At 51.9% G+C, this 26,537-nt stretch overlaps 1 protein-coding gene across 2 annotated transcripts in view; it reads right to left on the bottom strand.

Moving 5' to 3' along the window:
* The window catches only part of GPR68 (G protein-coupled receptor 68), a 37,673-nt gene extending 15,091 nt beyond the window's left edge, over window positions 1-22,582 (bottom strand). The window contains exon 1 of one of the 2 annotated variants that reach the window (XM_005222119.5): window positions 22,511-22,582. The gene's annotated coding sequence lies outside the window, so the exon portion shown is untranslated. Of the gene's footprint in view, window positions 1-12,362; window positions 12,492-22,510 lie in introns of those variants that run through there. The other variant, XM_005222120.5, reaches the window with a different exon arrangement.
* Between the last annotated feature and the right edge of the window lie 3,955 nt (window positions 22,583-26,537).

Genomic DNA, 26,537 nt, shown 5'->3' on the forward strand with positions numbered 1-26,537 from the left:
AGTGACTAAACCACAACAAGAAACTGAGACAGTACGTGTGAAGCAACCCAAAACCTAAGAGCAAACCTTCAGACAAATGCCCATCAGCATAGAGGCCTCGGAGGACTTGAACATCCAAGAGCAGTTCAATCCCCAAAGGCAGGAAGGGCCTCTGACTCGAGCTGGGAGCCCTATGCACGTTCTAGGCCAAAAGTGCTGAGCTGGTGCATAAACGGCGGTCTAATCTGTCACCCGTCTCTTCTGAGTGGTGGCTTGATGGCACACACACAGTTACTCATGGGCTGGGCAGCTCTGCTCAGGGAGCCACCAGCACAGCGAGCTGGGGGATTTCCTGCATGCCCAGCTTCCCTTCCCTTTGGCTGGTCAAACTTCCACATGCTTTAAACACTTCCTAAAAGTGCCCTTTTCAGAGGTCGTTGATGTCTCCTTCTGGGGCAGGAGTAGAATCAGACTGCATTTTCCCCTTAGTCCCGAGCTTTTCCCTAAATAGCCTCACTCCAGCAAAAGCAAGGAGACAACCTCACTTCTAAAGCCCTCGTCACTGTTTAAATATTCAATTCCATCGGGAGCTCACAAAGCCACAGTGAGTCGGTGGGGCCGGCACTGTGAACCTATTTCACAGAACCTGAAGCCCAGAGAGGCTAACCTAGTTGCTCACGTCCATACAGTAAGTTGGGTGGATCTGAATCCAGAGCCCAGACCACTGGGCACCAACCCGCTGCCTTTGAGCTCTTTCCATCATAAATCACAGCAAGGAATGCACTTGACACATAGAGACACCAGAGACACATGGACCCAGAGCAGTACTTACCTTATCACTTGTGATGCACTCGGATCATTTCTACTCTATTTTGTTTTTCTAAGGGTCGTGAGCTGATAAATCGATTTCCTGACCTGCTCTTCTGTCAGGATCCCACCCCTGTCTGCCCAGGCTCCAGACCCCAGGAAGGGGACGGCCGCTGCTGCCAGGTGGGGAGGAGCAGACAGCGAGGCAGGGAGCCGCAGCCTCGGGAGATCTGGGTCCTCTCCGACTCTGCGGGCCCGCCTGAGCTCAGCCCGCAAATCTCCACCAGCCGGCTTCCTCCGGCGCTCGCAGAGGAAGGACCCCGCAGCCAGGACCCAAGCTCCCCCTCCCGCGATTTCCCGAAGGCCACGCCCCCGACAGGCCACGCCCCCTAGCTCAGTCTCGAAAATCCCAGCGGGAGGCTCTGCCCATTCCCGAGCTGAGGCAGGATCATGTGAACTCAGAGCTGGTGTCAGGCTGGGTGGCTGTGAGGAAAGCTCGCCCACCACAGGATGAAGGCGGCTGGACAGGCGCCCTGAGCCTGCCTTCCATACACCCCAGACATAGTGCGCGACCTTGCCGAGAACGCTAAAGCCTCCATTTGGGGCACGGACCCCAAGGACTTGGGGGGATTCAGGAGGAGCCGGGTGTGCTAATGGTACCCACCCAACCGCCTTTGAGCACCTGCAAGACACCAGGAGATTCAGGATGCTGAACCCCTGAGCCAGAGGTCTTGACTTGAGCCAGACAGGCTGACGCTCAGATAACTAGAAAGTATCACAGACCTACCTGCCAACGCAGGAGACTGGGGTTCAATCCCCGGGTTGGGAAGATCCCTTGGAGGAGGAAATGGCAACCCACTCCAGTATTCTTGCCCGGAAAATCCCATGGACAGAGGAGCCTGGTGGGCTACAGTCCATGGGGTCGCAAAGAGTCGGACACGACTGAACGATGAAACAACCACCACAGACACAAGAGGGAGAGGACAGCAGACACGGCGGAGGAAGCTGACTGTTTCCACTCCACCCCCAGGCTGTCACCCTTCAGAAGCCAGCATCTGGGTCAGTGGGGCACAACTACATGAGCAAAAAACTGGGCAGCTTATGACAAATAACACCACTGCCCGGGCCCCATCCCAGATGAATTAAATCATATTTTCTGGAGGTGAGGTACCAGCCTCGGTGTTTTTAAAAGCTCTCTGGGTGGTTCCAAGGGACAGTCAGGAAGAGAAGCTCTGAGGTGGGAGCGAGGGGGGTGGGGGTGGGGGGTAACTTGTTCTGCAGATCAACAGAAGGAGGGCATTGGAGGAAGCCTCTGGGTTGTGAATAAGGTGGACATCAATGTTTTGTTTTTGATGTTTATTTATTTGGCTGTGCTAGGCTTCCCTGGTTGCTCAGATGGTAAAGAATCCACCTGCAGTGCAGGAGACCAAGGTTCGATCCCTGGGTCGCGAAGATCCCTGGAGAAGGGAATGGCTACTCACTCCAGTATTGTTGCCTGGAGAATTCCATGGACAGAGGAGCCTGGCAGGCTACAGTCCATGGGGTCCCAAAGAGTTTGACACGACTGAGCAACTAGCACTTCACTTCAGATCTTAGCTGCAGCATTCAAGATCTTCAGTCTTCATGGTGGCATGTGGGATATTTAGTTGTGGCATGCAGAATCCAGTGCCCTGACTAGGGGTTGAACCCGGGCCCTGACTCACTGGAAAAGACCCTGATGCTTGGAAAGATTGAGGGCAGGAGGAAAAGGGGACGACAGAGGATGTGATGGTTGGATGGCATCACCGACTCAATGGACATGAGTTTGAGCAGACTTCGGGAGATTAGTGAAGGACAGGCAAGTCTGCAGGTGTGCTGCAGTCCATGGGATCACAAAGAGTTGGACATGACTTAGCAACTGAAAAACAACCCTGCATTGGGGGCCCAGAGTTTTATCTACTGGACCACCAGGGAAGTCTCAAACATCCATGTTTTTAAACAGCATGGCCCCGAGCAGGGAGCAAGCATGGGGCTCTGGCTTCATGGGGTCTTCTGGCTCTCAGGACCATTTCCTGAACTCCCTCAGCCCAGCAGAGCTAACAGGATCCATGGAGGTGACCTAGCCCAGTCTCTTCCCTTTACAGATGGGGAAACTCAGGCCCAAAGGGGCAAAAGCTCTAGATACGTCTTACTAAGTGATAGAGCCATGAATCTCCAAATGGTCTGCTGTGCTGTTTCAGTTTAACCTCCTCTCTCTGTGGTGTCTCCTTGGAAGTTGATTGGAAGAACATTGCTGGAGCCAGAAAACCAATGTCCACTATGGGCGGGGGATATCGGGGGGCACTGAGGATGTGCATTCTCTATTTTGTTGGTGATTTGTGATTTCATCTTCTCTAGGAAGTGAACTGGTACAGTCCTGCCAGGAGGCTGTACTGGTAGGGTGCCCAGCAAAAATGCCCCTCAGTGGGGCCTGGGCCTCCAAGCAAATGCTCCTCCTCTGTCCAGTACAGCAGAAGCCTTGTCACCGAGCAGCAGTGTGTGCGGACAGAGAGTGGAGAAGTCTGTGGGCTCTTCCTGATGCCATATGAAAGGAGGTGGGGAAGGAGTGCAGGATTGACCTAAGGGTGAAAGTCTGGCTGCCCCCAGGGCACACCCAGCAAAGAGAGCCCCCCTGACTCTTTACAGGGTGGCCCAGCCTAACAGGGTGCACACACACAGGCTGTCTATACCATCAGCATCCATACCTGCAGAACCACTGATGGCAGTGGGTACCCTGCTTTTGCCAGGGACCACCCCCCCCTCCCTTCCTATTGGGCCTTTGGAACTGCAGATGGAGAGATGACGCTGACTTCAGATGAGTGAGCCCAGATCCTCTGTGAAATGCCCACTCAGGAAGAGAAAAAAGAACCTGTGTGTATTCTACTTTGGTGCTGATGTTTTTTAAATATAAAACAGGAAAGAAGGACTAGAAACCACAATGACATCAAGCACCAAGCGGTGGCCTGATGCATCCTACAGACTCCATCGTAACCTCAGTCCCCCTGCAACTTCTCCAAGTAAACCTACAACCAAGTAAATGCAGTGAGCTTGTGATTAAAATACAACCTCAGGAGAAGACCACCTCTCCCCATTCAGACTTCTCTCCTTAAGCCCAAAGTGGGCAGAATGTCAGAGCTGCCACTGATGAGAGGCGGGCATCTGGTGAGGGGTGAGAATGCCTGAGTCCTCTGGGATGCTAGGGCTGCCTCTGTGGCTCTTTCCTGCCTAGAAAGACATAAGGGCTGAAATTGGGCCAGGCTTGTCACCTGAAATCATTTGCTCATTCTGCTCTTCCAGCCCCATGAGAGCAGTCATGAAGCACTGTAGACCCACTGGGATGACAGCCCTGGAAACCTGGATGAGCCCCGTGCTGTGCTGTGCTTAGTCGCTCAGTCGTGTTCGACTCTTTGTGACCCCACGGATTTAGCCCACCAGGCTCCTCTGTCCATGGGGATTCTCCAGGCAAGAATACTGGAGTGGGTTGTCATGCCCTCCTCCAAGGGATCTTCCCAAGCTAGGGATCAAGCCCAGGTTTCCCGCATTGCAGATGGATTCTTTACCATCGGAGTCACCAGGGATACCCAGGATAAGCCCTGGGCATCCCTATTGTGTCCTCAGCATAAACACCTGCTTCATGAACCTAGAGGCTTGGAAGGGCTGGTGGACTTTCCTGGGCTACTCTAGAGGTCACCAAGAGGGCCCCAGGGCCCCAGACCACAAGGCCTTTGGGCATCTACTGCCGACTCCCTAGAGGTCCAGACAGCCTGGGAGTCATCAGAGGGAGGGTTCTGGAGTGGGCCCTGAGCTGGTGACAGAATGCAAGTTCCTCCAGCACATGACAGTCACACAGTGCTGGGGTCCAGCCCTGGTGGATCCAGGGAATTCGAAGCGAGGACGGTGTCGGCGAGGACCAGGAAACAATTGCTTAATTAAATGTTAATTAAGGATATAAAGAGTAATAGAATAAGGATAGCTCAGTGAGAAAATTTAGTGGAGAAAAGAGGCTGAATAATTCAGCCAGAAGGTGAAAGATAATGGGGGAAGGGGTAGAGTCATGCAGTAAGCCAGGCTTTCTTCCTGTAAACTTATCATATGCAAAAGTTTAGGTGATTTGCATCATCTTCTGGCCCAGAGGCCTGTTAACATCTTAAGACCCTTTCTTCAGAAAACTTATTTTTCTCTAAAGGTGATTAGTCAGGTGCCACCCTCCAAAAACATTAGATAAAGTTGCATTCCTACAGGGCAAAAGTGTGGTGGGCTATAACAAGAAAAAAAATTAACTCAAGGGTCCAAGGTTACAAACATTAAAGCTACTACTTACATTCCTATACACCAATTATATTAATTAATACACTGCCAGGGACACAATAGGTAAGAGATACGGAAACTTAGCAGCAAACATTGGCCCAACAAGTGAAAAACCCTTCACCAATACAATTTCTAATCAATCTTTTAACTGCTCAAAAGAATCTGTATTTAGACAGTTTAGAACATCTCATGCCTCTCATGGTTGGGAGGCTCTGAACAATCACATGTGGCCAGAAGAACCTATTCAGGAGAGAGATGGTGGTGGGGGACAGCCCCCGTAAAGTCAGAGGTGTAGGTGAGAACACAAGGCAGTAAAGTAGACAGACTCTGGTTTTGGGGGGTTGATGCTCGAGAATTTCCAGGGGGACTCCTGAGGCTCGATCCCGCCTTTGCGTATGCCGAGCCTCCTTCCTCATGACCTTTGCCATGGGCGGAGTTCCTCACGCTGGCTCCCGGCAACACGGAGCGGTTAAGAACAGAAACTCTGGGCCAGACTGTGGAGGTTAAGTCCCCGTGCTGCTACTGTCTGACTATGTGACCTTGAGAAACTCCATTCCTGGATGACCAGTTGGCACTTGTGAGAATCAAAGATGAGGTCCAGCAAGTGCCTGGCACTTAGTAGGTCAATGGTAGTGAGGATGCAGTGATGATGAGACTGGTGGTGGTGATGGTGATGGCCCCACTCCCTCGAGCTGGAAGGTCCTGCCCCTCCATCTGAGTCTCCCTAGAGAGGGTGAAGGATGGGCAGGCCAGCCTGGTAGGATGCTTGTCACGGTGTGTACCGTATTCCCCATAGGTACTCTACTGAATGGGGCTAGTTGGGGTAAAGGTCTTGGAGGCTCCCCAAGGGCTCCAAAAAATAGAAGAACTCTCTATAATGAGATGTCTGCTGTTTGACTGCAGGGACGACTTGTGCACTGAAAACTGGTCTTGGCCTTCCCAGCCTCACACTGCAGCACACACCTACATCAGAGGAGCTGATGGAAGGCTTCGCACTGCTGCAAGTTCCAAGTGGCCAGGTATGAATTAGGATGGCTTCAAGGACCAAGAGAAGGACAAGGAGAGAACCTCCCGTAGTGCCTGGCTCTGCTGCCCTCCCTCATGGGGTCAGAAAAGAGGTGGGAGCAACTCAGGATCAGGGAGCACAGGAAGTGCCATTTTGGGAGCACGTGCTGAGTGCCTTCCAAATGTCTCCCGTTTTAAGCTTCACTTCAACTCTCTTCGATAGGCAAGGCAACTGAGACTCAGAGAGGGCCAGCATCTTGCCCAGGGTCACACAGCAGGCTAAACGCAGAGTGGTTTGACTCCAAAGACAGGGCTCTAGACTAGCTTCCTGTTGCTGCTGAAACAAATTACCACAAATTTAGCTTTAAGACAACACACGTTTCTTACAGTCTGGTGGTCAAAAGTGGGTCTTAAAAAAATAAAGAGGGCTTCCCTGTTGGCTCAGTGGTGAAGAATCTGCCTGCAGGAGACATCAGTTTGATCCCTAGTCTGGGAGAATCCCACATACCTTGGAGCCACTAAGCCCATGAGCCACAGCTACTAAACTCTAGAGCCCAGGAGCCACAGCTACTGAAGCCTGAGCACTCTAGAGCCCATGCTCTGCAACAAGAGAAGCTACTGCAATAAGAAGCCTCCACACCACAACTGGAGAGTGGCCTGCACAGCAACTGAAGACCCAGCACAGCCAAAAAGACATAAATAAAATTATTCAAAAAAATAAAAAAGTTTGGACTTCCCTGGTGGTCCAGTGGTTAAGACTCCGTGCTTGGAAAATGCAGGTCCCACATATTGCGAGGTGTGGTCAAAAAAAAAAAAAAAAAAAATGGGTCTCGCTGGGCTAAAATCCAAGTGTCAGCAGGCCTGCCTTTCTCCTGGAGGGTATGGGGAAAACCCACTTCCTTGCCTTTTCCAGCTTCTAAAGGCTTCTGGCATCCCTTGGCCTGTGCTCCCTTCCACTTTCAAAGCCAGCAGTGGCAGGCTGAGTCCATCTGTCATCGCACCACACTGACCTCCCTCTGCTCCCATCTTCACATCTCCTTCTCTGCCCCCCCCAGCCCTCTCTTCCTTTTAAGGACCCTGTGATCACACTGGGCCCACCTAGATAATCCAGGACAATCTCCCTATTTGAAGGTCAGCTGATTAGCAACCTTAATTCCACCTGCTGCCTTAATGTCCTTTTACCATGTAAGGTAACATATTCACAGACTTCAGGGACCAGGAACTGGACATCATTTGGGGGCCATTATTCTGTCTACCACAACCCCCATGTTGTACCTAAGGCCCTGTGAGCAGCACTTCTCAAATGTCACTAAGTCTCGTCTGACTCTTTGTGACCCCATGAACTGGAGCCCACCAGGTTCCTCTGTCGGGGTTTCCCAGCCAAGAATACTGGAGTGGGTTGCCATTTCCTACTCTAGGGGATCTTCCCCACCTGCATTGGCAGGCAGGTTCTTTACCATTCAGCCACCAGGGAAGCACCCCCCCACCCCACCCCCAGCCCCAAGAAGCTGCACTTTGAGCAATTCCCTTGGGTTTTTCTGACACACACCAATTTGAGAACCACTGTTTTAAGGGTGACTCAAATGCCACTTCCTCCACACAGCCCTCCTTGACACCCATGGGATGAGCAAACCTCCCTCCCCATCCCATCCCATGGCATTAACCAGAGCCTTCCTTGGGTTCTTTTCATCCCTCCCTGGCCAACTTGCCCTTCGGAGTGGAGATGCCTGGGTGTTTGATCACTCTGCCTGCCAGGGAGCTAGGACCAGAGCTCCTCATACAGACAGAAGGTGGCCTGTGAGGTCTGAATGATAAATGGACACAGGACAAGGGCACTGGCGTGGGTGGTTACGTGCTCTGAGCTTACCACAACACGCAAGGCACTGTGCTTCCATAAGGCGCCTTGATAACTCCACACAGCAACCCCGCCAGGAAATTATTACTATCCCACCAAAGAGACCCAGGATCACCAGCAGTGCTGGGATTCAAGTCAAGGTCTGAATTAATTGTATTTTAATAATTCCCCAGGCAGTGCATGGGAACTTGTATGACTATGTCTTATGCCCATCTCTCCTTCCAGACAGCAAGCTCCATGAGAAGGGAGGAGCTGGGTCTATTTTGTTTTCTGTTGGAGAGAAGGTGGTTCAGTCCAAAAGAAAGAAAAGAAAGTGAAGTCGCTGAGTTGTGTCTGACTCTTTGCTACTCCACGGTCTGTAGCCTACCAGGCTCCTCTGTCCATGGGATTTTCCAGGCAAGAATACTGGAGTGGGTAGCCATTTCCTTCTCCAGGGGATCTTCCCGACCCAGGGATTGAACCCGGGTCTCCACATTGTAGGCAGATGCTTTACTGTCTGAGCCACCAGGGAAGTCCGAAAGGCACAACAAAAATGTGTTGAATGTTTGAATGAATAAATGAATCTAAACTCCGTTTCTTTCTGCAGTCCGCCTGGAAGGCCAGCGTGGCTGAAATTGAAGTTGCTGCTGCTGCTAAGTCACTTCCGTCATGTCCGACTCTGTGCGACCCCATAGACAGAAGCCCACCAGGCTCTCCTGTCCTTGGGATTCTCCAGGCAAGAACACTAGAGTGGGTTGCCATTTCCTTCTCCAATGCATGAAAGTGAAAAATGAAAGTGAAGTCGCTCAGTCGTGTCCGACCCTCAGCAACCCCATGGCCTGCAGCCTTCCGGGCTCCTCCGTCCATGGGATTTTCCAGGCAAGAGTACTGGAGTGGGGTGCCATTGCCTTCTCCAAAATTGAAGTTAGGAGCTAGCAAACTGGGGAAAGCAGTCAGGATATGGGATGGGGCAGCAGGAAGAAGGTTGGTTTTGACTCCCGGGGCATGTGTGTGCGTTGGTGTGTGAAACGCATTACAACGTAAACCCAAAAGACAGACTCTGGTCTCTCTTTGGAGAATCTGTGGTCTGTCTGAGAAGGTCTGAGCTGTCTGGGCCATCCTTCCCGTTCTGAGGCCAGAGCACAAACCACAGGCCACAAGGTTGCCATGACAACCCTCCCTGCACCTGCTTCTCCCATCAGCTTCCTGCCTTTAGCCCCAGAGTGCTCCAACCCATCAATTAATAACCTAATAATGTCTGACAACAATCACTCCAAACACCCAGGCAGCAACCCTCTTGAGAAACAGACTTCTCCAGGGAGCAAGAGCTACAAAGATGCTCAGTCAGCCAGGGCCACCTGCTAAAATCTAGTTTTCTGAATTCAAATGACTCTCTCTGGCTTCTTCCTCTTGTTTTAAGGGCACGGGGTTGGTAGAGCTGATGACTGAAGCCTCAGAGGTTCCAGGGAAACAGATTCTAGAGAAGCTGCCATGCCGCATGTCTGCTCCCTCAGCCCAGAATCAGATCCAGAGAAACTGATCCTGACCAAATGGGCTCTGGGACAAGGCCCTAGTCATGGATGGTTGTATCCCTGCTGGTCTTCTCCTAGGAGAAGCCTATGTCTTCTGCAAAGATTAATTAATTTGTCACCATGGCACTCAGAAAACACAACAAAACAAAGGGAAGACTTTCAAGTTGTGGTAGATTCAAGATGGTTAGAAATTATGCGATGTTCTTCTCATGAAGAGATATGTCAGTCCCCTCCCCTTGAATCTAGGTGGGCTCTGTGACTAGTGACCAATGAAATGATCCAGAAACCATACTGTATCAGCTTCTGAGTCCAAGTCTAAAGAGACCGGGGGCTCCCTCTTCCTGTCTCTTGGGATAGTAGCTCTTGAAACCTAGATGCCATGCTGTGAGAAAGCCCAAGTAGGCTCAGAGAGGCCCACTGAGAGGAATCTAGACCCTGGGCTACAGACCCAGCTGACAGCCAGGATCAATTGGGTTACCATACAAGTGTGTGATTTTTGGAAGAAGACCCTCTATCCCCAGCTGGGCCATCTCAGCTGATGCTGCAAGGAGTAGAGATAAGCTATACCCACCAAGCTGTGAACAAATTGCAGATTCGTGAGCAAAACAGGTGAGTTATTTTAAGCCACTATCTTTTGAAGTGGTTTTTGGTGTAACAAAAGATAAATGGAACATGTCTTTTTTTTCCCCCTGTAAATCATGAAAGGGCTTTTTAGTGTGTGAGGTGGGCGTAATAATCTCCATTTTCCACATTAGATACTAAGGCTCAGTTTGCTGACAAAGGTCCTATAGTCAAAGCTGTGGTTTTTCCAGTAGTCATGTACAGATGTGAGAGTTGGACCATAAAGAAGGCTGAGGAGAAACTGATGCTTTTGAACTGTGGTGCTGGAGAAGACTCCTGAGTGTCCCTTGGACAGCAAGGAGATCAAACCAGTCGATCCTAAAGGAAATCAACCCTGAATATTCACTGGAAGGACTGATGCTGAAGCTGAAGCTCCAATAGTCTGGCCACCTGATGCAAAGAGCTGACTCAGGGAAAGACTGAGGTGAAGAGACCCCGATGCTGCGAAAGACTTAGGGCAGAAGGAGAAGGGGATGACAGAGGATGAGATGGTTGGATGGCATCACCAACTCGACGGACATGAGTTTCAGTGAGCTGTGGGAGATGGTGAAGGACAGGGAAGCCTGGTGTGCTGCAGTGCATGGGGCTGCAAAGAGTCAGACACGACTGAGAGACTGAACAACAACACTAAGGCTCAGAGAGCCAAGGTATCTTGTTTGAGACCAGCCCGATAGGAAGGATGAAACTGTTTTCCACTCTTTATTTGCTGTTAGATGAGTCTTCTTTCTCTACAATGTGTGCTGTACCCAGAAGGGTGCAATATAATAGTAATAACAAGAATACTCAGAGTATACAAGAATACTTCCTAGTGGTCCAGTGGTTAAGGATCTACCTTCCAATCAATGCAGGGGATATGGGTTTGACTCTTGGTCAGGGAATTAAGATCCCACACGCTGCAACTATTGAGCCGGTGCATGCTAGAGTCCACGCACCACAACCAGAGAGAAACCTGCATGCCCCAAGGAAGACCTCAAGGGCCATAACTAAGACCTCATGCAGCCAAATAAATAAATAAATACTTAAAAAGAAGAAGAAGAATACTCAGAGCTAACATTTAGGGAGGACGGCAAAGCTTTCAAGGCAGGATCCTTACCTGCACGATCTCATGCTCTAGGAAGGATACTCTATTTCATACTCATTTCACAGATGGTGCTACTGAGGCTTAAAAGGCTTAAAAGTATGTGACTTGTCCAAGGTAAGAGCTCTAAGTGGAAAAGCCCAGATTTGAACTCACAATGTCTCGTTCTGAAACTAGGCTCTTGTGGGCAGATAATTCTCATCTGTACAGTCTAAAGCATCCACACTGCTCCAGCCCTGCTTCCTCTGTTAGGCTCAGGAATTCTCTTCTCTCCTTCCTTCTTCTGGAAACTCATGCGCGTTGGTGGGCGTGGGGGGTGAAACCAAACCCTAACCATATCATCTCAGCTTTGCAGAATTTCAAACCATTCCCGTATCTTTTTTTGTCCTCACAACCCTTCTGTGAAGTGGCAGCTAGTAGTCATCTCCAGTTTACAGAGGCCCAGCCACAAAAAGTGACCTTTCCAAAGCCACACAGCCTCTGGCTCCAAGTTAGTGCTCTCTCCTAGGTCCACCGCTAAACCCCAAAGAGCCTTCCCGCTCGCTGCGCGGTTCTCCAGCTCCAGGACTAACTGGGCCGGTTTCATTGCAGACCGGGGCCCAGGCCAACCAGCCACCCCACCTGGCATTTATTCGGCCAATCGCGGGCAGGTTTTCCCCTTCCTCGGTGGCAGGGGGACTTATTCTGGCCCCTGTAATCCCGCCCTATGCTTGATGGAGCTGCCCATCGCGGGAGAGGAACCGCGCGTAGATATGGGGCAAGGCAAGGAAACCCTTTGTGGATCACCTGTGCCTTCCAGCTCTAGAAGGAGAAGGGTTAGCTGTCTGACTTTTTTTTTCGCGGGGAGGGGCAGGCGGCCGGGGAGGGCAGTAATTACCAGGTGGCCACGGAGCTAGCCCAGGGGGTGGCGGCAACCGCAGGCAGACATCCTGCCGGGCAGCCTCGCAGCTGCCGCTCCTGCCCGCCGCCTTCACGCACCCGCCCGGCCCCCGCTCTTGGCCTCCCCGCGCGCACGTGGGGCCCGGTTAACCCCCACCCTCTCCGCGCGCTCGCGGGCCGCGCGGGGGGCGGCGCGGAGCTGGATGCCGGGAACCCGGGGGGCGGCCGCTGCCCGCACGCGAGCCGGCGACCCCACCGCGGTGGCGAGGAGAGGAAAGGCTCCTGGGATGGGGGCACGTACCTGCGCTGCGAGAGGCCGGGGCGCAGTCACCCGCGTCCGTCTTACAGCCGGCGCGCCGCCAGCGGGGTGGACACTGCGTCGGCGGCTGCTGATGGGGGTGGTCGCGGGAAGCCGGCGGCCCGCTTCCCTGCCAGACTCTCCTCCTCTTCCTCGAATTTGGAGCCACAGCGTGCCCCTATCTTCCCTCCCCCAGCCCCTCCTCCCGCCCCCGTCGGGCACACCCATTCTGGCCCCAGCTCCCTGCCTTTCTCTGCGACCACAGGCTTGGCGCCGGCCGGGAAGAACCGCGGTCGGTCGCGCAGACCCGTCCTGGAGGCTCAGCTCTCTCCCGCCCTCGCTACTATCCTGCCCCGGGGGACAGACTCCCGAGCGGCCAGCGAGGGGCTCACCCACCCTGGCCCGGCTGTAAAAGCTCAAGGGTCCTTCTCCAGCCACATCAGGAATCCCTAGGTAAGGAGAGTCCCTGAAACGACCTTTCTGTGCTGTTCACCTCTGTGTCCCCAGCACCATGACATCAGTAGCCATCCAGTAGATTCAGGGTCCCCTGGCTGTCAAGGCCTCTCTCCACCGCGCAGGGACCTCAGAAATGAGGCCCAGATAGAGGGGTCGATGGGTTGGGGGGGGGGGTGGTCTGCACTTACGTTTGCTGTCTGGTGGATCCCTACACTGGTGCCTTAGACCGCCTGAGTGTGCCTGCAGGAGGGGTGGCCAGGGACAGCTCAGAGGACCTCCTATTGGTTTTGTTGAGAATGCAAGGAGGTTTCAGGGCCCTTTGCCCCACAAGCTTCCAGACAAAAACATTAATAGTCATAACTCTGGGCTTTTGAGTATTAATACTTACTGGGTGCCAACACTGCTGTAAGTACTTAAATGCATGAACTCATTTGATTCTCACTGCTCTATGAGATAGATACTCTTATTCACTCTTATTATCCCCATTTTTGGAGAAGGAAATGGCAACCCACTACAGTGTTCTTGCCTGGAGAATCCCAGGGACAGGGGAGCCTGGTGGGCTGCCGTCTATGGGGTCGCACAGAGTTGGCCACGACTGAAATGACTTAGCAGCAACAGCAGCAGCAGCATCCCCATTTTATACATAGGGGAATGAGGCACAGAGAGGTCAAGTAACCTGCCAAAGGTCGCTCAGTCAGTTCAGTCGCTCAGTCGTGTCCGACTCTTTTCGACCCCATGGACTGCGGCACACCAGGCTTCCCTGTCCATCACTAACTCCCAGAGCTTGCTCAAACTCATGTCCATTGAGTCGGTGGTACCATCCAACCATCTCATCCTCTGTTGTCCCCTTCTCCTCCTGCCTTCAATCTTGCCCAGCATCAGGGTCTTTTCCAATGAGTCAGCTCTTCACCTCAGGTGGCCAAAGTATTGGAGCTTCAGCATCAGTCCTTCCAATGAATATTCAGGACTGATTTCCTTTAGGATTGACTGGTTTGATGTCCTTGTAGTCCAAGGGACTCTCAAGAGTCTTCTCCAACACCACAGTTCAAAAGCATCAATTCTTCGGTGCTCAGCTTTCTTTATGGTCCAACTCTCACATCCATACATGACTACTGGAAAAACCATAGCTTTGACTAGACTGACCTTTGTTTACAAAATAATGTCTCTGATTTTTTAAGTAGAGGCAATGAAATCCAAACCCAGGCAGGTGAGTCCAGAGCCCTCATCACCACCTGCATCCTATCCCAAGCCACCCCTTTGCTGGCCCCTCAGCATCTTCTGCTCTTTCACATCTGCGCACCTTACCTCCTGTGTCCCTGTCCGCTCAGAAGACCTCCTGTCCTGCCTCCTGGACCCTTGCCCCAGTTTTAAGATCGGAAATTCACCTCCCCTATCAGGTCTGCTTGGCTGTCCCAGGCAATTTGTGCTGAGTCCCTCTCCCTGCTCACTTGGCTCCCTTCCCAGCATCCCTTGCACTTCCCATTGGGGTCACTGGCCCACAGCCATCGCTCTGCAGGACCCTCATTCCCTGCCCTGTACCTAGCTGAGAGCAGGGCACTCTGTTCCTGTTTGTGAACCGAGTGTCTGGGACTGGTCGCTGCAGGAGTCCATTGAAGCTCGTGTGGTTGGTGGGTCAGATGGATGGTTGGGGGTTAGGGATGGCGGGCAGTTGGAGTGCAGGCAGAGGAGGGATAGAGGCAGTCTGATGGCTCACCTTCTGCTAACTGTTCTGGGGGCTCAAAGTTCCACACTTCGTGACTGAGCTGCTAGGTGAGCCCCTGGAAGGAAATGAACTGTGGGCAGGGGAGCAGGGAGAGGCAAGGCATTTTGCTTTTCCTGTTGGGCATGTGCCCAGCAGGCTCTTCTGCTGGTCCTCATTTTGAAATTCCTTCTTGTGAAATCTTCACAAATGGAGTCTTCTGGATTAACTACTCATGCCACAAAAATGCACAGATAAACTTTTTGAAAGATTGCCATACTGAAAGTGGTTGTGAAGAGTTTGGCTTGGAAAGCCAGAGTGCCTGAATTCCAGAGTGTGAATTCTGTCTCTGCACCTATTAGTAGGGTGACCTTGGACAGATCCCTGGACTCCTCTGTGCTGGGTTCCTGGTGTGTGAAATGGGGATGCAGCTTCAAAAGGAGGTTGAGGTGACTGCATGAGTTAAATCAAGCCCTTAGCTCAGTACCCGGCACATACTAGGGTTCAGTAGATGTTAGGTGTTATTGTTGTTTACTCCAAATACCCTCTTATATATAGCTGTTATTATGGTCCATTCCAAATACCCTCTTGGTTCTTACCCTTTGAATACTGTGGTTTTATTCTCTGCCTTTCGCAGATCAGGAAAACAAGTTTCAGTGAATTGCCTAAGGCCACTCAGTTCTGGGTGTCTGAGCCTGGCTGTGAAGCTGCTTCCTGCAGCAATTACATTATGCCTCATCCTATCCCTCCTGGATAGAAGCGGGGTTTAAAGCCCATCATCAGTTGCTAGGTCGAGGATTCTGACTCTCAGGGGTACAGTGCTTGCGACGTAGAAAGTTTATTGTAAAGTGAATCCTGGAAGGGCTGCCATATTGCCCATTTCCAAGGGTGGGAACACACTGTAATCTATCAGGTGGGGGCGTCTGGAGTGGGGCCGTATGGCAGTACTCGGTGATCCCGTCTCCCTGCTTCTCTTTTTCTAGCCTACAGTCTCTGTTTACAGATGTCCAGACATATCTGGAACCTTTCACAGTCTTCAATTAAAACAAACTCCATTTCAACTCACATTTCATTTTTTAGTGTGATAGAACAGCATGGTACCTATGTTGTTATTTAGTCGCTCAATGGTGTCTGACTCTTTGTAACCCCATGGACTATAGCCTGCCAGGCTCCTCTGTCCATAGGGTTTTCCCAGGCAAGAGTAATGGAATGGGTTGCCACTGCCTTCTTCTGGGGATCTTCCCAACCCAGGGATCAAACCTGCCTCTCCTGCATTGGCAGGCAGATTCTTTACCGCTGAGCCACCAGGGGAAGCCTTCATGGTACCTATACCGCTTACTTAAAAATCCAGAATAGTCCTGTGGAATAGGGGGATGGGCACCTCTGGCTCTCCCTGAGAAAATGCTAGGTTTGGAGAAGCAAAGAGATTCATTGCACCGCCTGCAGAGTCAGTGGCTTTTGGCTAGACTTTACTGTGTTTCTTGGTGTCAAGATGTCCAGACCTTGGCAGGGTCAGCAGAATTTGTAAACAAAATTTGGCATTGGCCATATATAAACAACAAAGAGCCCATTTAGTTAAAACGAGGCATGTGTTGTTTTCCAGAGCCTTTTGGGACCTAGAGAATGGTAAATTATGGCCCATGCTCTTGGAATGCGGATTTGAGATGCTGTGCTAATAACTGTGTTTCTTGCCCACAGAAATCCTCTCCCACATTGGGCTGGGCTCCAGAGACGTGGTCAGAATTCCTCCATAGCTGGCACAAGTAACGATTATGTCCATGTCTTCTTTTCCAGTCTCTCGTAGGTTTTTGGTCTTGGCACTGGCGTTTTCCGGTGTCAAGCCCAAGGAGCATGCAGCAGGGACTTAGAAATGGCAGCTGATGGAAAGCATGGAAGAGCTGGTTGTCTCAGGCTGGAAGTGGATGGAGGACTTTTTATTGGCCCGTGCATATCCATTCTTCACCCTTCTCCATCCTACTCTACTGATTATATCACAGGGTTCCCTCACTCTCTGGCTTCTCTGTTGGGTTGGGCAAGCGGAAGCACTCACTGGGGTCAGAGGGTCGCCGGAGACTGGGATCAGGGGAGTTGGGGGCACTTTAGACTGGCCGCCCCCCCTTTACTGCACTCATCAGCTCCTGTTGGAGTCTCTCTCCTGTGCTGTTCACCCCCTTCCTCCTGCAGGTCTGGGGACAGTAACAGCTCCCCAGAGATGCTAGTCCTGGGGTGCTGCACCATCCTGCATTGTTCCCTTAATCCTCCCCAATCCCTTGAAAACCATCCCTGGGTCACCCTCTCCCCAGTCACCCCGCCAGAGTGGCCTCTTCTTTCTGCCAAGACCCTGGCTGGTACAGATGCAGGTATTTCTAGATGTATCCTCATGGTGAGCTCATGCTAATGGAAGGATGTGTGCCTATTTAGGAATGTGTATAGACTATTTACCTTAAAAAAAAAAAAAAAAACTATACCATTTTTCCAGTTCCTTCTTCCAATTAGCACAGCTGGCCAGCCTCAGAGGAAATCTCTCTTTATCCCCCAAACGACGGGATTGAGTCCCTAACTTCCTCACTTGGCTCCGACACCGGCTCATCTCCGCCCAGGCCTCCTCTTGCAGACTCCCTTGCCCTGTGCTTCCTGTTGCTGGGAGCTTCCTAGCTCCTCCTTAAGGTGGGCAACTTCACTGCGGAATCCAGCAACTCCCAGGACGGTTTCAGGCAACAAGGGGCTGGTTTTTCTGAAAATGATCTTTCCTGGCAGCAACCACACGCCAGCAGGCTTGGACCTGAGTTGATTAATCAGTCGACCAGCCTGATTAATGGAACACTGTTGCTTCTGCTCCCGCTCAGATCATCTGTGGGCGCTCAGACAGTATGTGACTAACCTGGACACCCGAAGGCAGGAAGCTCTGAGCTCAAGTCCAGTTGAAGCATTGGCACATACATCTGGAGAGCTGGGGAACCCGTGTCACCTTCCCAGCTAGGCTGTGGACTCCTGGAGGAGGCCTGCAGGCTGGGCTTGCTCAGGCTGAGTTGGGAGCATCTGAATGTTTGGGTTCAAATCCTAAATCTGTTGTGCTCTGGTTGTTAGAGCTCTGGCAAGTTACTCAGCCTCCCAGAGGTTTCATTTCTTCTTTAAAATGGGGTTAATAATGAAGGTTGGTGTAAGAATGAAATATAATGGTGCTCTCAAGAAATCTGGTTGACCTACAAAGTGGGAGCCCAGCCGCGCAGGTGCAAAGGGAGCAGGTTACACTGAGAAGGGACAAAAGAGGACTTGGCCGACTGAAGTGGGGTGAGACAGGGCAGGCTGGGGTTGACCAGCTTCCTGCTCATGGAGAATGGGTAAAATCCTGGCTCTTCACACTGACTGTGTGACCTCAGAAACTTACATGACCTCTCTCTGCCTCAGTTTCCTCATCTGTGAAATGGGGATAATAACAGTACCTCACAGAGTTGTTGTATTAAATGAGTTAATATGAAAAAATCTTTTACAACCATGCTTACCTTTAGTGGGTGCTCAATAAATGTTAGGACACCCTCTTATCCAGTGCCTGTAGAAGGCTTAAGTGTGCCTCTCCAGTTCAGGTTCCACAAACTCTTCCAGACTTACCTGTCTGGAGCCCCTAAAAGGAACCCTTGGGAGCGTACTTCAACTTCCCAGGATAAGCTCAGGTGCCTCTGATGGGGGGTGAGTGTTAGGCTGGGGAGAAAGGGCTGAAATGAGAGAGAACTGGCAAAGAATTTATAGTCTATGTGATGTCTCACCCAGAAAATCTTGGTGAAAATTCTCCCTCAGTGTTGGGCTTCAGACCTTGCCTGGGCTGCTCCCAGGCTGTCGACTCATCTCCTGGGTTGATCATGGTGCCAGAGAAGGTAGCCTCAAAATTAGGAGATGCTACCTGGAGCCAGACAGCCTGGGTTCAAACCCCAGCTCAGCCTCTTGCCAAGTTATTTAACCTCTTAGGGCTTCATCCATGAAGTGAGGTGGATAAGACTGGCATCTTTCTCACAGAATATTGGGTGATGTGCTCTGAACAGTTCCTGGCCGAGCTTAAATGCTCAGCAAATGTCAGCTATTGTTAATATACCACAACCTGCTGTGTCCTCTGCCTACCAGGGGACAGCTATTGTAGTAGCCAGAATAAGGGTCTCTTTCGAGGATGCCCACGTCCTAATCCTCAGAACCTATAAATATGTTGCCTTACATGGGGAAGGGGGCTGTGCAGACGTGATAAAGTTAAGTATCTGGAGACGGGGAGGTTATTCTGGGCTATCTGGGTGAGCCCAATGCAATCACAAGGGTGAAAGATGGAAGAAGAACAGGGAGAATGTCAGAGTGGTGCGGGGCGGGAGAGACTGGACCAGCCGTTGTTGGCTTTGAGGATGGGAGCTGGCCAAGAGCCGGGAAATGCAGGCCACTTCTAGAAGGTGAAAAAGGCAGTGGAATGGATTTTCTCCTATAGCCTTCACAATGGAACTCAGCCATGAATCCCATTTCTGACTTCTGGAATTGTTAAGATAATCAGCTCGTGTTGTTGGAAGTCGCTGAGCTTGTGGTTAGTTTGTTACAGCAGCAATGGGGAAGTCTTACAGCTGCTGAGGCAGATGCATCCTTGAAGGAGGCACCATGTGGAGTGCCTCTGTGGTAGTTATTGAGCACCTGTGGCATCACCCCCTTCTTCTCGCCTTCTGGACATGTGGGGAACACACTGGACTCTAGAATTGAACTTCCCCTGGGCATAGGCACTGCCAGGGATGGACTATTAAGAGGCAGGATTGCCTCCTGGGGAAGCAGAGCCCTCAGCAGGGCCTTGAAGGATGGAGCATGCTGAGTTTGACAGGAGGAAGAGAAAGGAAAGTCAAGGCTGGAGGCAGCCCAGTGGGATCAAAGTCAAGGAGGTCAACCTACATATTCATTCATTATTCATTCATCTGTGCATTCACCACCTGTGCTCCAGGCCCTGTGGGGGGTACCTGGATAGAGGAATGAGTCAGACAGACCTGGTGGAAGCCAATATGCCACTGCGATAAAACATGACAAGCCTTACAGCAGAAGGCTGGCTTGTAAAGGGGGCATATCTTTGGGCTCTGTGTGATACCCTGCACTCAGCAGGTGCTGAATGATAGGAATTTAGCTATGTAAAGATTGCTATTCCCAGTCCAATTCTATCCTAATCCATTTTATTACACGAAGGAGAAAGTCTCAGGTGGGTGCCATTATGTCTCAAGCACCACTTTAATTCTTGCTATGCTTCCTACGTGGCTCAGTGATGAAGAATCCGCCTGCCAATACAGGAGATGTGGGTTTGATCCCTGGTCAGGAAGATCCCCTGGATAAGGACATGGCAACCCATTCCAGCATTGCCTGGGGAATCCCATGGATAGAACAGAGTCTGGAGGACTACAATCCATGGGTCTATAGAGTCGGACACGACTGAGCAACTAAACAGCAACAACAATCTCCCTTTCTAAGCTAGAGAGTAAGCCTCAGGTGTATTCTGCAGGTAACAGGTGCTAATTCAAGTTTAATACCACTGCTTCTTATTTGTTTAATTACCTTCCTTTTGTAGCCAGGGGCACTGATTTTCCACTTCTGGGAGTAGAATACAACTTCTATTAAATTTTTTTTAATGTAAAGTATAATTTCCGTGGTGGTCTAGTGGCTAAGACTCTGGAGTCCCAACGCAGGGACATAATAGTATAATAGAACCATGAGTCGAGGGTTCTTTCTCTTGCCCTGGAGTTGACCACTGGGGTCCAGTTGAGGACAAAGAGGCACTAAGTGTCCCTCAGTGATGGATCTGACTCTCCTTCAGAACCTCCCCATCCTAATCCCCACCCCTAACACAGGCACACTCAGTACTGGGGAGGGCGGAGTAGGAACTGGGATCAGAGGTGAGCAGTGATTGGCTGTGAGATTCTCCAAAAGTCTCCTAGAGCTGGAGGGTGGGGCTGCCACAGGGAGAGGAGCCCAGGGGACTCGGTCTGCTCTGGCAGGGGACACACTAATCTGCTCAGGATGGGGAGAGGAAGAGAAGAAACCTGGAGAGAGACAAGAGGCGGCCCAGTGGACAGTGAGTGGCCTAACACCCTCCAATCGTCATGCAGGGTTGTGTGGCTGAGTGGATGAGGAGGAAAGAAGCTGACATCTCTCAGGAGGACTGTCTAACAGTGGGGTGGGAGCCAGGAGCCATGGAGGAGATGGTGCTGCAGCCAAGGCTCCCACATCAGGGATCTGGCCAGCAGGGAGGCCCCAGTGCACCTCTGAAGAACTCTCGTCTTGTGCCCCTGAGGGGGCAGCAGGGCCAGCGCAGGCTGGCCGGTGAGAAGAGATGACCAAGGGCAAGGGGACCTTGGGTGGCAGGCTGCATCATGGGACACAGACGCCTGTCCCTCTCTCTCCTGTCCCCAAGGCACTGAGGGAGCCAGGCCCTGGAGGAGTGGAGAAGGGCGGGAGGCTGTCCTCTTTTTAGAATGTGGGTTCTTAGACCCTCTTCGTCCTCCGCTGGAGACCAGTTGGGGAACCTAGGCGTTATTCTGAGGTATCAGGGTTTGGACCCAAGGTAACAAAAAAAGTGATGGCCTCTGCCCAAGAAACTGTGGAGGAGCACAGGGGAGATCTGAAAATAGAAATGGCAAGTTTCAAGTTTCTATTACTCTGAATAGAGGTTCTGCAGTAACCCAGTCTCCAGAGTAAACTATTCAAAGGAAAACAGCATAAGGGACTTCCCTGGTGGTCCAGTGGCTAAGACACCACACTCCCAGTGCAGGGGGCCCAGGGTTAGCGCCGCAACTAAAGATCCTGCATGCTACGACTAGGGGAAGAAACGTTCAAAGGGAAAACATCACGCATATAATAACATGGAACTTGAATGGCTGAGTTTTCGAAACTCTGATTCAGAAGGGAAAACTGGCACTGACACAGCAACTACAGTACTCTGATAACAGCTATGATTGGAGGGTGATGGGCAGGAGGAGCCACACTGGGAGCCCAGTGTACAAAAAGCATCTGATCAAGAGGAGGCAGTCAGGGTAGCCCTCCTGGAAGAGGTGTATTCTAAGCTGAAGTCTGCAAGGGGGGACTAGGAGGTATCTTGGGAGTTCTCCCAGTGACTGGTATGCGTGGTGCTGTGGATACAGAAGGGGCCCTTTGAGTACTGATGGTGGGGATGGGGGGCGGTTTCTAATTAGTCCAGGGGTGTATTGCTGGGGGGCAGGTGTCCCTTAGTTAGCTTAGTCATCTGGCGCAAGAAGGAGAAGCAAGGTGTACCTCCCACCAGTCACTTCTTGAATTTGAGTCTGTCTCCCCAGCTAGAGTGTGAGTGGTCTGGGCAGGAACCAGCTCCCTCCACCGGGGGTTACCACTTAGCTGACAGCCAATGTGCTGGACTAGAATGGATGTAAAGATCATCTGAGACAGCTTCAGGAGATGACGCCTCTGAAGCCAGGCACCAGCAGGCGTCACTAGATGGCAGTTGGCCCCTACTCACCTCCCTCTCAGGAAAGCGCCCAGCCTGGGACTGGGTCCTTGGACTCCTCTCCCAGGGCTCAAACCGACCCCCTTCCCGAGCCCCTCCCTCGTAGCTGCAGTTACCCAGGGTCGGGCCGTGCCCTAGGGGAGGTGGACAGTGTTAGACTTCGAGATCAGCCTCCAGGGTCCCTGGGCAGGGCAACCCACTCTGGCCCGCAGCACCCCAAACGCCACCCTCGCGGCACGCCCTCTGGGCGGTAGGACCCTGGACCCCCAAAGCACTATCAATTTGGACCCCGGAATGATAAGGACCTCCCTCCTGGCCTTTCTCCTCTCTCCACGCCCCCGGCGGCACCCCCCCACCCCCGCCCCCAGGCCTTTGTCGGAGACTGGATTTTGCATTTTCCTTTCCAGGTGGGCGGCGGGAAGTGGGGGTGGGGCACCGGCCTCGCTGAAGGTCGGTGGTCTACTCGGCCGGGCGGCAGCCGCTGTCCTAGCCCCACCCGAGCCATCCCGGCGCACTCACCTCTCTCGGGTCCAGGTGCCGGAGGCCAGGCCGCGGGTCCGTCCCGCCCGGCTGGGCCCGACGCCGGCGGGCGGGAGGAAAGGACTGCCGCGCGGCGGCGGCGGGACCCGGGTCCGGCGGGGGCGTGGTGTGGACCGCGCTGCGCTCGGGCTACGGCTCCCGCTCGCCCGCGCGTCTCGCCGCCACCTGGAGGCGGAGGAGGGGGCGGAGGCTCGCGGCGGCCAGGGCAGGGTGCGGCTTCCCGGAGGGCTCCTCAGGGCCATTGCTCTCCCGTGGGGAACGCGGAGGGGCCCGGGGGCTTCTTCTCCACCTGCTCATTTGGGGTCTCTTGCGGGTAGGGGCAGTGGGGAGCAGGTGGCCCGTTTGCTTCTGCCAGAGCTCAGGCTGCGTGTGTCGTGTGACTTGGTGAACTTGACCTCGGTGGGCTGGGCCCCAAAGCCCGAGTTTGGGAAGGGCATTTCTGAGCCCTGCCCCAACCCCCACCTCTTTTCTGGTCCCTGCCAGGACCCTCCCTTTCCCCACTCCCCACCCCTGGGTTCCTGCCCGACTTCTTGTTGTCCACTCTGCCCCACTTTACAGATGGAGAGGTCCCCCATGCTGTCAACCTCCCCAGGCTCACTCCTGCCCTAGCTCCAGGGAGAAGGGCAAGAAGAGAGAATGGAAGAAACGAGAAGCCGGAGGCAGCCTCCAGACTTGACCCGAGTGGCCTCCTGTGTGCCCTTGTGCGGAGGAACACTGCGAGGAACACTGCGCACACCTGCGTCTCTGCCAGGACGGTCAGCTCTGCACACCAGCTGCTCTGCTCTTTGATGTTCCTCCTTCTTGGCCCATTCTTCTCGGTTGTTCTGTCTCTTCCGCTTTTCAGCCCATCCCTTAAAGGCGGTGCTCTCAGTGGTGCGCTGAGCCAACCTGTACTGACCTGTGAGAGCAGGTTAGTGAATTTCCCAGAATTTTCCAAGCCAGTTGTTAAACAGGGCCATCATTAAAAATGAGTTTATGTAAAGCTGCGAGTAATTTATGTTAAAAGCCATAGTAATAAATACTCAAAATGTGTCTCTTCTTAATTATTTTCCTGTTACCTGTGCTTTTCAGGTTATTTGCACCTGTTTCCATCTGGCATGAATATGTTACAGGGTACACTGCACGTCTCCTTCTGCCTCTGTGGTTAGTAACACCATGGCTGCAGCTTGAAATCGGCCATGGCCGGAGTATTTCTGCCACAGAAATTGGCATGTATTACCAGTCAGGGCTTGATTTATGTCTTCTGCAGTGTCTAGACTCTCTAGACTTGATTGAGAAAGTGATAGGAAAAATGTGAATAGTGCAGATTAAATTTAGAGGTGTATCCTGGGTGAATATAGTATGTAGACTATATTTCTTTTATTTTTTAATGTGCTGTGTCTGTAAGCCATCACAATGTGAGCAGCACAAAAAAATTGAGGAAATTTGGCCAGCATTCAGCAACTACTACCTGACTGAGCAATTGCTCATGTCATCAATGAGTGAAGTTCTGATACACATCTTTGGCTTGTTTCACTTTCATCTTACTTGCTAACATAAAACATCAACTGACATTCACATCGGAACTACACTCATTCATCTCTTGCAGGCATAGGCTGGCTATAAATACATAGGCTTGGCAAAATTCAGTGAGAGCATTCTAAGAGAATCCATTGACTGTATGGATTTTATAATAAAAGTTTGTATCTTATATATAGTTTATTTGTAAATTATGTCATAGGCCTTTATATCTGTAAATATGTGCGTGTATATGTACATTCCCTCACCCTGGCTGGTTGATAAATATTTTGGCTGGATGTCTAGTGTTGGCTGGTGCTTCCCAAGGTTTGCCTTATGCTTTCTCATTTTCTCACTTTAATGTATTCCACAGAGTAGCCCCTTGTCCTGCGTGCATGTGTGCTAAGTCACTTCAGTCATGTCCGATTCTTTGTGACCCTATGGACTGTAGCTCCTCTGTCCATGGGATTCTCCAGACAAGAGTACTGGAGTGGGTTGCCATGCCCTCCTCCAGGGGTTCTTCCCGATCCAGGGATCAAATCTGTGTCTCTTGCATCTCCTGCATTGGCATTTATCTCGTGTCTCCTGCATTTATCACTAGTGCCACCTGGGAGGGCCACAGATGATCCCAAGTCTCCCTCCAGGCAGCAGTGGGCATGAAAATCCAGTGGCCACATTGATATTTCCCAGACACTGGGTCACATGTCTCCCAGGCCAGTGCAGAGAGGATGGGGCCCTGGAGCGCAGAAGCATGATTGGGATGCCCCCCTCAGCAACAAGGCCCAGGGTACCATCCAGAGGACCATCGGCAGGGGCTGGCTGTGTGAGTGAGGTGTGGAGCCAACTGATGGAGTGATGGATAGGGTGTGGGGAGGAGAGGGGGGTGTCAAAGGCTGTCTGGAGGGACGAGATGGGGGAAGGACAGGGAATCGTGTGTTGAGCACTTTGAGTTGGCAGTGTCTTGGGACTTCCCAGCTGAGAACAGATCTGGAGGTTTCCAGCAAGAGCTTGGGGCTGGAGATAATGGAACCTCTGCAAACAGATTGGAATGAAAGCCGTGGATGTGTATGAACTTGTCTGGGACCAAAGGAGGGAGTGAGAAGAGGGCTGGGTGCGCCTTGAGCTGAGCCCAAGGGCCAACCAAACCACAAAGGCTGGGTGTGGCAGGCGTGGAGGTCATCTGGGGTGAATGTCCTGAGGTGCTATGAGGGCTGAGCTGTCTGAGGCTGGCAGACTAGTTGGCAGGCTCCTGCCAATACCCAGGGGCAGGGGTGTGTGTGTGTGTGTGACCTAGGATGAGAACAGCTGGCTAAGACGAGGACACCAGAGTCGACAAGCACTCTCAGGTCCAGGATGTGATCCATGAAACATGGGATGTGAAGAGACGAGGGGTCAGGCCCACATCACAGAGGGCTGTGCTCGTGTGACAGCGTGGTGTCACTGGAGGAGCCAGGGAGAGGAGTTGAGGAAGCCTCAGGCCGGGGCTCTGAGGGGCAGTCAGCACTTGAAGTGGGGCAGGAGGCCAGCTCTGAAGAGGTTCAAGGGGGAAGAGGTCTGGAAGGCGGAGCCTAGGACTTGGCACACAGGAAGCTTCCGATGAACCTCTGTGGAAGGAATAAGTGAATGAATGACGGGCTGGCAAGTCAGCGCCGAAGAGCCGTACCACAGTGGGGAGAATTGGGAGACAGAGAGTGAGGATTCCAAGGAGTGATTGGCCAGGTGTCAAAACCTGCAAAGGCCACACGGCATGAAGCCCTCAAGGTGGCCGCTGTTCATATGCTAGAGGTAGCTCCACTGAGTGGCCAGATGCACAGATCACAGAGGCTGGGGAAAGAATGGGCAGAGAGATAAGAGGAGACCCTTTGTCTAATTTTATTTTTTGGCCACAACAAGAGGCATGTGGATTCTTAGTTCCCTGAAGAAGGATCGAACCTGCGCCCCCTGCATTGGACACTCGGAGTCTTAACCACTGGACCGTTGGGGTAGTCCTGAGAGGAGATCCTCTTAAAGAAGTCTGGTGAAAAAGGAAAGGAGACACCGAGGCAGCAGCTGGACAGAAATCTACTGGAAGAAAGATTTTGATGTATGGATATTTATATGCCTTCCTTCCTTCTGACTTCCACCAACCCTCTCCCCTGCCCCCACCCCCTCACATCCATCCATCTGATTTAAGCATCTGATCTGAGGCCTCTAAAGGTCTAAATTGCAGGTCTGGTACTTTCTCGTTAGGTAGCTTTGGGAACATCCACAGGACCATTTTAAGCTGAGCTCCTGCCAGACACAAATCCCATAGCGAAATAGGATTCAATTTACACGAAGTTAAAATTCAAGTCTGGAAAAAAAAAAAAAAAAAAGCTGTTGTAAAGAGAAAAACCTTGCTCTCTACGTTTTCTGACCTAGTGGCCAAAGGAACTGTGGATTCCAGTGGCCAGTGCTAAGGCAGGAACCCTGAGCTCCCAGCACCTGGTCAATGATGCCATGATGAATGGTGAGGAAAACCAGGACTCAG

Source organism: Bos taurus, chromosome 21, assembly GCF_002263795.3.
Source record: "Bos taurus isolate L1 Dominette 01449 registration number 42190680 breed Hereford chromosome 21, ARS-UCD2.0, whole genome shotgun sequence".
Lineage (NCBI taxonomy): Eukaryota > Metazoa > Chordata > Mammalia > Artiodactyla > Bovidae > Bos > Bos taurus.